The sequence below is a fragment of the Alligator sinensis genome, unplaced genomic scaffold, assembly GCF_000455745.1.
Source record: "Alligator sinensis unplaced genomic scaffold, ASM45574v1 scaffold30_1, whole genome shotgun sequence".
Classification (NCBI taxonomy): Eukaryota; Metazoa; Chordata; order Crocodylia; family Alligatoridae; genus Alligator; species Alligator sinensis.
In genome coordinates, this window is record NW_005842060.1 from 824484 (window position 1) to 835480 (window position 10997).

Below are 10997 nucleotides of genomic sequence, written 5' to 3' on the forward strand. Positions count from 1 at the left end.
CCACACCTTGTCATGCATCCACAGATGCATCTCGAGCAGGTCCCAGGAGGTGATCATCCCCCTCTATGGAGCACTGGTCAGGCCGCAGTTGGAGTACTGCGTCCAGTTCTGGGCGCCACACTTCAGGAGGGATGTGGACAACATGGAGAGGGTCCAGAGGAGGGCCACCTGCATGATCAGGAGTCAGCAGGGCAGGCCCTACGAGGAGAGGCTAAGGGACCTGAACCTGTTCAGCCTCCACAAGAGAAGGCTGAGGGAGGATCTAGTGGCCTGTTACAAGCTAGTCAGAGGGGACCAGCAGGCACTGGGGGAGTCCCTGTTCCCCTGAGCACTACCAGGAGTGACTAGAAATAATGGTCACAAGCTGGCAGTGGGTAGATTCAGGCTAGACATCAGGAGGCGCTACTTCTTCACAGTCAGGGTGGCTAGGACCTGGAACCAACTTCCAAGGGAAGTGGTGCTGGCTCCTACTCTGGGAGGTCTTTAAGAGGAGGTTAGATGAAAACCTTGCTGGGGTCGTTTGACCCCAATACTTTTCCTGCCATGGCAGGGGGTCGGACTTGATGATCTGCTCAGGTCCCTTCCAACCCTACTAACTATGAAACTCATAACCCATGGCAAGCAAAAACTAAAAGGTAACAAGCTACCACGCATCTCCTGATGGCTAAGCTACCAAAATTGAGCTTCCACTCAAAGCAAGACATGTACGTGGACAATTACCAAAAAACCCCAAAACAATGAATGATATACAGCAGCAGTAGGCAACCCCCAGCATGAATGCTAGTGTGGCATGCAAAGGCATTTTGCCGGGCACACATACCTCGAGGCAGATGGCAGGGAAGAGGCCGGGGCTGTGCTGCCACAACAAGGATCAAGCCCCTCATGGCTCCTCTGCCATCCTCCCCTGGCATGCCAACATCTTATAAGTCAAGGTTGCTGGTGTTTTTAGCACCCTGCCCAAAAACTTTGCTGACCCTTTTACAGTTCTGATGTTCATACCCTCACTGCTCCCTTGAATCCTATCAGTTCTATCCACCTGCTCTCCCACCTTTTATATATGAAAAACAGAATCACATATACAATAAAGTTTGCTCTTTTCCATGGTACTTAGCATGCCATGTCTCTGGGTTGTAACAGGACAACGGGCACTGCTGAAATACAAATAAAAAGGAAAAAGTCAACATAAAACCTAATATTTAATTTACTATAAGTGGTACATTTATATTTGTTTTAAGTTCTTCCAATTGATCACAGATTTTATTTCTAATGTCTTTTTGAGCTAAAAGAAAAATAACTGCTGAAAAATTGTTACCTTTCTCTTGATACGTGAGTTTTGAACTCTTTTCCTGATGGTGTGTCTTAACAGGGCTAGCATGTAAAGTGTGTGCTTTTCCAGGAGTTCACCAATATTTGTTTTGCAACTTACTACTGTTCTAAGAGTCTTATTCTGAGTCTAAAAATGATATCCTTCTTCATATCAAAAATATTCTTAACATGGGACATCAAATCTTATAGTATATCTTGAATTCACCTGTACTTCTTCAAATCTTTCCTTCTACACCCTATGCTGTTACCTCGTTGACACTGATAACCAAAGGTCTTTCTAAGACCATAAGAACTAAAATGCATCTTCAAGAAGTTTGTATCTTTTAATGTCCTTCATGGGAAGTAGTTAATGTATTCTTGCATGCTCTGACAAATTCTACAAAAGCTTTCCATCACAAGAACATTTGCAGCATACGTGTCCTTTTACACCATTCAAAGAAGATCCATGAACCCCTTATCCCAAACACAAATTTTACTCAAAAAGGACAGAAACACCAGAGTTGTGTTGTAGTCTATGATGAATTTTGCTACCACTACCAAATTGAATATGCAGGTAGCTTTGTTATACTGTCACTTGTCTCTGTGCATTCAATATGCTATTCCAAAACAGCTTACTACAGAAGCTAGTTGCTGAAGTCTCTTCAGTAGAACTGCATCTTAGTTACAGCATTGAGAACCTGTCAGTTTCTGAGGTTTCAAATTTCACTGGTTTATAGTGACAACAGTAGAGTGTGTACCCACAGCCCCTAAGCAAAACTAATCAGGGCAGTTCATTTGCAAAATGAGACAATAGACTATTTTAGGCAAAGAAGAAATTACCTTGCAAAATTTTCACTATTATTTTTTCCTATTTGTAACTCATAAAGCTTTACAGCCTGTTTTATCTACACTATTGTCATATTGAATGAAATAGTTTGAATGTTTGTAAAGATTGCCCATTAGCCAGTTTCAGGAAGAAGATAGGATCTCTCTCCTTATCTAGCTCATTGTTTTGGAGCTACGTGCGAAATGTCCTGACTTCGTCTAAAACCTTAATCTAAATTGTACCTTTAGAAGTTTTTTTTACAAAGAAAGTAAATGTCCTAAATTCCGAGAAATCAAAGCCTGGGGCCTTTTAACCAGACTGGTAAAAAGAAAAGAGTATTTACAGTGATATGGAAGTCTCCCCAAGAATAATTTAAAAATGCTCAACAAAGGTAATTTCTGTTGAGTAAGATCCGAGCCCAAATTTGGGAGTTATAATGAATTGAGTAGGAGGAGCCCGATGACGGCAGCTCACTCAATAAAAACCTGTAACTTACTGTCCCAATTTGGAGGTGACTTCACTTGCAGAACAACGAAGGAAGAATCGCAAGTATAAGTTCTGATTAGATTGATCGCCTAATCAAGCCTCTCCGTGAACACGAATCTCTTAGTTCACGCTGAAGCCGCGGAGCGCCCGAAAGGGACTGAAGGAAGGGGACATAGTCCTATCACTGGTGAGCCCAGCTCATTGAATCGTATTGCTGAGGCCAGCCTATTGAACCGTACTACTGAGGCCAACCCATTAAATCGTACTACTGAGGAATGAAACCATATTTTGGTATTTGGCTTCTCGGAATTCTAGGATTGTAAGTATATTATGAAAAATAACAGTATTGATTCAAATTTAACTTTTAGTTGTAATTGTAGTTGTTTTTGTAACACTAATTCTTATAGCATTGTTTGGGAAGGAAGTGCATTCGGAGCATTGTTTCTGATATATGTAATTATTGTGTTCTTAATGTTTGTGGTGTTTCTTAAAGCTAAGCAGTGTTATATACGTAGCAAAGAGTTTTAAAATAAAATTGTGTTGTATAAATTAAGTGTGTAATCATTGTGAAATCGTGCAATCAGCTAACTACTCCCCCAGCCAGCGCATCAAAACGAATCAGTAAATTGTGTGGGATTTTCTCTATTCCATAACCCACTAGAGACAACTATTACCCTTCCTGAGGTGGAATCTGCCTGCCTTTTGCTAATTGTTTCATTTAATGGGATAAGAGTCCATTTGTAAATGAATGAAAAATAATTTCTGTTTTACAACCTCTTAACATTTTAAATGCCAACCCTGAAGTATTTTTCCCTCCCATTAAGGCAAATTATTCAACGTGTAACATGCTCAGGATACTTCAAGTTCTGAGTGTAGCTCTTCATCTTTTCAGAATGAACTACCAGCATACAATAATTGATTTATTTTTTTTGTTTGTTTAAAAAGCTGTGAAGCCTTTTAAGCTGTATGCAAAGTCACAGAGTACCTGAAAAGAATCATATACATATATAACCACTGTGCTCCAAATAGTTCTGCTAGAACTTCAAAGATGACACACACCTACAAAAAAAGCAAACCTAGATTTGAAATAACCTTTCAGATGTATGCTGCATAACCGTTTCATTTGCCATTTCATAGGCATCTGGTATGGAATAGGAGGCTATACAGAAGAATCCTCATGAAGAAAAGAAGAATTGGATTTTTCCTATTGAAGTCTGGAACACAAAGGGGATGTTTCCAAAACTCAGCATCCACTGGGTATAAAAAAAATAAAATAAAAAATAATCACTTAATCCTTGAGAATATGCATTCATTCTCCTTAAAAAGTCAGAGCTCAAAAGAAATCATAACCACAGACATTAAAAGAAACAGGACAGTTCAGCTTTTGGTTGTAGTACAACAGTCAATTACATAATTATTCATAAAACAAAATTCTTGTGCTTTCTATTGTTTTTTCTTAGACAGTTTTCTATTTTAGCAGTCATGGAGATGGTGAAGGCTGTTGCACAAAGCTTTTCTTGAAGAAAAACTTGCTGCTTTCTGCTCTACATTTGCCTATGTCAGTCACACAAGACCCCAGATAAGCTGGATATTTAGTATTGATACATCTTAAATATCTCACATTTGATGCCAACACTGAATCAAGATGACAGTATCAGGAACAGAAGAATTTATAAATGTTTCTCCCATTGTCTTCAACATTCATCTTAATATTTCAGGTTTGTATGTAACCCAGCAGTTCTCAATGAACAAGACACCCCTTTTTGTCACAGGGTTGTCATTCACATCGATGAAGACTACTCAGTGTGGGTTTAGTAGAGAAGCCATGCCCATTGTCGCCACCAGAGCCATGTCCCCCCCACCCCCCCGGGGCACTGCACACAGTGCCTTATTCCCGGATTCCGCCATTTGCAGGGATCACAAGAACGTATCCCCTCAAAATGGCAAGGGTTGTCTGTATTTTTACAAATTAAACTAAATAAACACAATTTGAACCTTCCTTAAGAATATATGGAGGTACTTTGTATGGTTGGGGGTGGGTGTGGGGATATGCCCCCACCCCCCATCATGTCCCGACCCCATATACACCCCCACCTTTCACACAATATACAATAATAATTTTGAGCCATTATGCAATCACCTCTATATAAGCTACTCAAAAACATAAAATCAAGACAAAAATTGTTTTTGAAATAAAATTAAAGTAATAGTAGTTGTTTTATTTTTAGTACAATTTGGTTTCTGTTTAATTTGTTAAAATGATATCTTCTGAAAAATTGTGTGCGCATCCCTCAACAGCTCACCAAAATTCATTAAGTGGCCCAAACAGCCAAGATAACTGCCCACCCCTGTTAGAGAGGCTGACAATTTAACCATATTTAAAAGAAGAACACACAGATCCAGGCAGGATAGGTCTCTCAGTAGGTAGTAACCACGACAGAAAGGCTGAGACCCTAACCTAGGACTTCTTAGGCCTCTAAGTACTGAAAGCATTAAAGAAAGAGGTGAGAGACAGATCAGTCTTTGACAGGCCCTGCATAAATACTTTCCCTTTAGCATCCAGTCTCTATCAGAAATATAAATGGATCTGAGGTCTGACACATGGCGGCATTTCTTCTGTCCTTATGCACTCTCCTCTACTAGACCTTTGAAGACAATTCATAGGGTGACAGGAATCACTGGATCATAGGAAAGCAGGGCTGGAAAGGGCCTCACAAGGTCTAGTCCAGCCCTCTTCTCAAGGCAGAACCATCTCTGACTAAACCATCCTGCTCTTGAGAACTTCATGTCCAACCTGCTCTTGGAAACTTACAAGGATAGAAATTCCATTCACCTAATTTCTCTAATCTATCCAGATCATTCTGGATCCTAGCCCTACCTCTGGACCATCTGTAAATTGGCACTGTCCACAAATTTGCCAAGTATGCGCTCAATCCCAATGTCCAGATCATTATGAAGATATTAAATACACAAGACCAAGGACAAACCCCTGTGGAACCTCACTTGATACTTCCTCCCCAAGTAGATTATTGAATCATTATGACTACTTGTTGAATATGATGATCCATCCATTCATCCAGTTGTATATCCATCTTATAGTACTTTCATCTTGTCTGTATTTATTTAGCTTTTTAATGTAAAATGTCATGAGCAGGGATCTGGGTTTTCTATTTCCCATGGAAAAATGCGGATTTTCCCCTTTAAAGGAGAAAAATAAAGGTTTTCCTTTTTGCAAACAGCTTTCTGCAGGCTGGCAGAGTTCCAGCCTTCAACAAGCTGCTTGCAAAAATTGCTTGAAAATTGTAAATGTATCAGTAAAACACTGTATTTAACTGACACACACAGTGACATTTCACTTCAACCACGGAAAAACACAGGGGGTTGGGGATTATTAGAGAATTTGGGATATTTTCAGAGATAACCAGACTCCCTGGTCATGAAACAGTGTCAGAAACCATGCTTAAGTCAAGGTATGTTACATCCACTGTTCTTCCCCTCATATACACAGCCTGTTACATTACCAAAGAAGAAAATCAGGTTGGTCAGGCATGACATGCTCTTCATGAATCCAAGCTGGCTGCTCCTAATCACTTTGTTTTCCTCTAGGAGAGTCCGTGAAAACCTGCTCCATTACCTTTCTAGATATCAAATTCAGGATGACTGGTCTGCAATTCCCCAGATCCACCTTCTCTCTCTTCTTAAATATGGACATTATGATTGCCCTTTTTCAATCATCCGGGGACCTCACTCAACCTTCATAAATTCTTAAAGAGGATAGCCAATGGCTCTAAGATTACCTCAGATAACCCCTTCAATACCCCAGAGAACATCCCATCTGGCCCTGTTAACTTGAAACCATCTAGTTTCTCTAAGTAATCCCTAACCTGTTCTTCTACTACTCTAGGCTGTTTGTCTCCTTCCCTATCTTTGCTACCAATGGCATCGGTCATCTGGTAGCTGCCCCTATTTGTGAAGGCTAAAATTAAAAAAGCATTAAATAATTCAACCATCTCTGCATTATCCATAAATAGACTGCCTTCTGCATTCTGAAAGGGATCTATGGTTTCTGTGGTCTTCCTTTTACTTTAACATACTTGTAGAATCCCTTTTTATGGCCTTTTATATCCCTTGTCAGTTGCACTTTAAATTATGCCTTGGCCTTTCTAATTTTCTCCCTGCATGGCCATTCAGTGCTCTTATACTCTTCACTAGTGCTATGACCCAGTTTATACTTTTTTTATAGGATTCTTTTTTGAGTTTCATCGCTTTGAAGAGATTTCTGGCTAGCCTTCTACTGCATTTCCCATTTTTTCTGTCACATCAGGACAGCTTTCTCCTGTGCCCTTAAAAGGGCCTCCTTTAAGTACAACCAGCTTCCCTGGCCTCCTTTGCCCCCCTCACACTTGCCTCCCAGGTGACTGCCTACCAGTTCCCTAAATTTGTTAAAGTCTGCTTTTCTGAGGTCCACTGCCCTCATTTTGCTGCTTCTTTCTTCCCCTTAAGATCTTGAACTCTATCGTTTCATGGTCACTGTCACCCAAGTTGCTGGGTGACACTGTCACCCCACCTTCACATTCTCAACCAACTCCTCCTTGGTTCTGACCAGCAAGTCAAGAAGAGCTTCACTCTTAGTTGGTAAGCCTATCAAAAAAGTTGTCCCCAACACACTCCAAGAATGTTATGGACTGCTTGTGCACTGCTGTATTTCCCTCCCAGGAGATACAAGGTCCCCCATGAGAATCAGGTCTTGTGATTTGGAAGCTTCCTTCAGCTGCTGAAAAGAAGGCCTCATCCACCTCCTCCTCCTGGTTTGGTGACCAAAAGCAGACACAACCTTTGACATTCCCCAACCTTTACCCAGAGGCTTTCAACAGGCTGCCTTCCCCTTTGTGGTGCACCACAGAACATGTGTGCATTGCCTTGTACTTAAAGGCAACACCTACTTTTTTCCCCTGCCTATCCTTCCTGAACAAGCTATCCATGACTGTACTTCAGTCCTGTGAAATATCCCACCACATCTCCATAATCCCAACTGCATCTTAAATCTGTGATTGTACTGGGACCTCCAATTCTTCCTGTTTGTTCCCCAAACTTCTCACATTAGTGTAAAAACAGTTCAGGTACTTTAGGCAAACATTTCAGTTTGCTTCTCATATTTGCCTAATATGCCCCCAATATGCATAAACTGTGACTTATTTGCAAGCAACCGTTTCTTCCATTCTAGTACCTGTATTCAGTTTACTACAGGTTCTCTTTTACTTCACCATATTAGCATAGTTTGAACACCATGCCAGGAGAGAGAACTCCAAACATTTTCCTACAGCCAGTAAGGCTCAGATCAAGTGTACTGCTGTTCATGGAAAAGAACTGACTAACTAAGCTCTACACAAACTGCTTCCCAGACTGCCTGGCGTTCTATCCACCAAGGAAAAGCTTAAGGTAAGAGCTAATCCATTTCACCAGTGTCAGCCTGACAGCTCTAATCTCTCTGAATCTCTAATGCCTCTGAATCAACTCAACAGAACACTATTACAAACATATAGCACATAATATGCTACAATAAACTTAAAGTTATAGGAACCCCCCCCACCAAAAAAAACCAAACACAAAAACCAACAAAAACAACAAAAATATAACCAGTAAGCTCCACTTTAAAGCTATGCTGATCCACCTTTTGAAAAAAAATTGGAGACAACATGGCATGAACCCAAAAGGGAAAGCAAAAGTAATAGTGTTCTGTTCCCCTCCTATGTTTGAGTTTATTTGCTTCAATAACACTACAACGCTATTTCCAAAATGTCTTAAAACTTTAAAGTTATTGGACATTTATTCATCTACTAAGCTAGGTTCGGAGCGATTTTGTTCAGCCCCGCTGGGCGGCGCTAGGGTGCCCCCATCCCATGTCTTCCCACAGCTCACCCCAGTGCCACTCTGCTCCAATATGCCCCATGCCAAGGTGGCAGGGCTGGGGGCTGCTGCTGCTGCCGCCACACAGGCATCCCCGAGTAATCATAGGCTGGCATGGGATGGGGGTGCCACAGCACCATCTGTCCCCTTTGGCCAGGTCATGGCCACTGCTTCTAAGTAGTGGAGTCACCACCAGAGCCACCCCCATCCCTCCCCTGCCTGTGGGCTGTCCACCCCAGGCCAGGGGAGAAAACAGATGAGGGGAGGTGGGAGGGAGGCTAAGTTCCCCCCACTTGGCAGGCTCAGTAATGACAAGTGGCCATCCCCTGCCCCTGCCTCCCCTCAGCCTCCTCCATGGGACTCTCAGTGCTCCTCTCCCCCTCTCATGGGTGCTGTGGCCCACCAGTGAGGCCCAGCAGTGGCTTCCAGCCCTGCCCTATGCTGTCACTGCCCCAAGTTCCTGGCCCCAGCTCTGAACACAGGTCTGGGGAGCTGCACAGGAAGGGTGCATGGATAGGTGGAGAGCTGTGTCCAGGGCTGGGTCAGGATTGTGGGGTGGCGATTGCGTGAGGCCAAGGCAGGGCACAGCTGCAATCTGCTCCCTGCATTGCCCTGTCCACCTCTCCCACTCCTGAACACCACTGCCCAGGGCCCCAACCCACATAGGAAGTTTTAGCAAGTTGTTGTGGGAGGATGGGGGAGGGAGAAAGAGGGGGTGCTGACCCAGCCTGGGACAGCTCACCAAAACAGATTATCCACAGCCCTGGGGCCCAAATAAATTGCCCACCCATGTACTAAGCCAAAGCAGGTCCTAAACAAAACTCCCAGGTCTGCTTGACTGTATGTTGGAATGCAGAAAGTAATTAATGAAGCTGCTGAAGCTTATGCCCGCTCTGGCGTGTTAACTACATTAGTAATTTTTCCAGGCCTTAATCTGTTCAGTGGAAGGCAGAGAGATGATTTAACATTCTGATAAGTAAATTGGAGTATACACAATCCCAATGTTCCTATTTTTTCCTACATAACATTAACATTATTCAGAAGTAGTGCAATAAATCTGTACTAAAGTGCAAATGACATGTTCACATCTTCAATTACCTAAGATTGTAAATAGAAGTGGACAGAGACAGTCTTTGTTATACATTTTTACAATGCTTAATACAATGGGGCCATGACCTTCTAGCCATTACCACAGTACAAGATAACAGTATTCATTTCATTCAAGGCTGCACAAGCCAGAGAGGCAAAAATTCAAAATAAACTAATAAAAACACACCAACAAGCTAATAAGTACTGCTAATTATATGTAAAACAGTGCACTTTATAATAAGCGACTAGAATGGTGGCCTAAATAGTGTTTCCCAGCACAATAATTGCTAAATTAACCCAGGGCAATATTTTTCTGTTAACATACTGAATATTGTCCTTCTGGAAAGACATTTTCATGCTAACCTCAACATCTGAACTAACGAGACAGAACAAGTAACATACACCTTGTTTAATATTGATTTAATTTGTTAAAATTAAGTTAAAATGACTGGTTTCTACTGCATTGTTGTGCATTGCATTAGTAAGAAACAAAATTACATATAAAAGAACACCACATTTATATTAAGCCGAGATTAAGTCAAAGCTTTAAAAATTATACTAGGCTCCCTTCAGAAATAACGTATGGTGAAACAAATTACTGTATGCGGCCTTTCGTTAAAGCCTCTCCAGCAAGGTTGTGCTATGATTACTATGGGGGACTTTGATTCTTGTACATTTAAAATAAACATTAATAGTTTTTGCAGAAGCTTCACATTTCTCCTTAAAAAGAAAAAAAAAAAAGGAAAACAGTGACGGTGATATTCCCTTTTTAGTCTCCAATTCAAATGCATACATGTCCAATCAAGTAAACAAAAAGCTTTGCATCTAGCATGAGATGCATGCAATAACTAGTCCAGAACTCATTTTTAAATGGTATTTCTCATGCCATCCTGTCACTTGATCTAAAGCAGGCTTGTCCAACACGCGGCCCGCCAAGCCATTTTATCTGGCCCGCGGCGGCCTGGACCGCAGAGCCACGGCTGCAGAGCCGGCGGTGGCAGCCTGGAGCGTGAAGCCACCGCCATGGCGAGGCAGGCAAGGCCAGCCCACGGGCCCCAGCCAGCAGCAAGGGGAGGGGAACTGCTTATCCCAGCAGGGCCCGGGGGAGCGGCCCCGCGTGGGAGGCCAAGCAGCGGCCGCTGGCACTGCCAGCCCGTGCCTGCCTCCTCATCTGCCTGCTTCAAACCAGCCCCGCTGCCCTGCCCTGCCCCACAGCAAGGCGGTGCCTGCTCCCCAGGCCAGTCTCCCTCCCAGGTGCTGCAGCTCTCCGGGCCCAGCCGCCCACACGCGAGGCCCCAAGGGGGCTACTTCTCATGTGCTGCTGGGGACAGGAGGAGCCCGGCTGGGTCTGCACCGGCCAGCAGAAGCGGCGACGGAGCCGTGC

At 42.8% G+C, this 10997-nt stretch overlaps 1 protein-coding gene across 2 annotated transcripts in view; it reads right to left on the reverse strand.

The window, feature by feature from the left end:
* The window catches only part of PJA2 (praja ring finger ubiquitin ligase 2), a 255895-nt gene that overhangs the window by 242963 nt on the left and 1935 nt on the right, over positions 1 to 10997 (reverse strand). Inside the window, exon 1 of one of the 2 annotated variants that reach the window (XM_025203527.1) lies at positions 3677 to 3697. The exons of the other annotated variant lie outside the window; for it this stretch is intronic. The gene's annotated coding sequence lies outside the window, so the exon portion shown is untranslated. Of the gene's footprint in view, positions 1 to 3676; positions 3698 to 10997 lie in introns of those variants that run through there. 2 annotated transcript variants of the gene reach the window in all.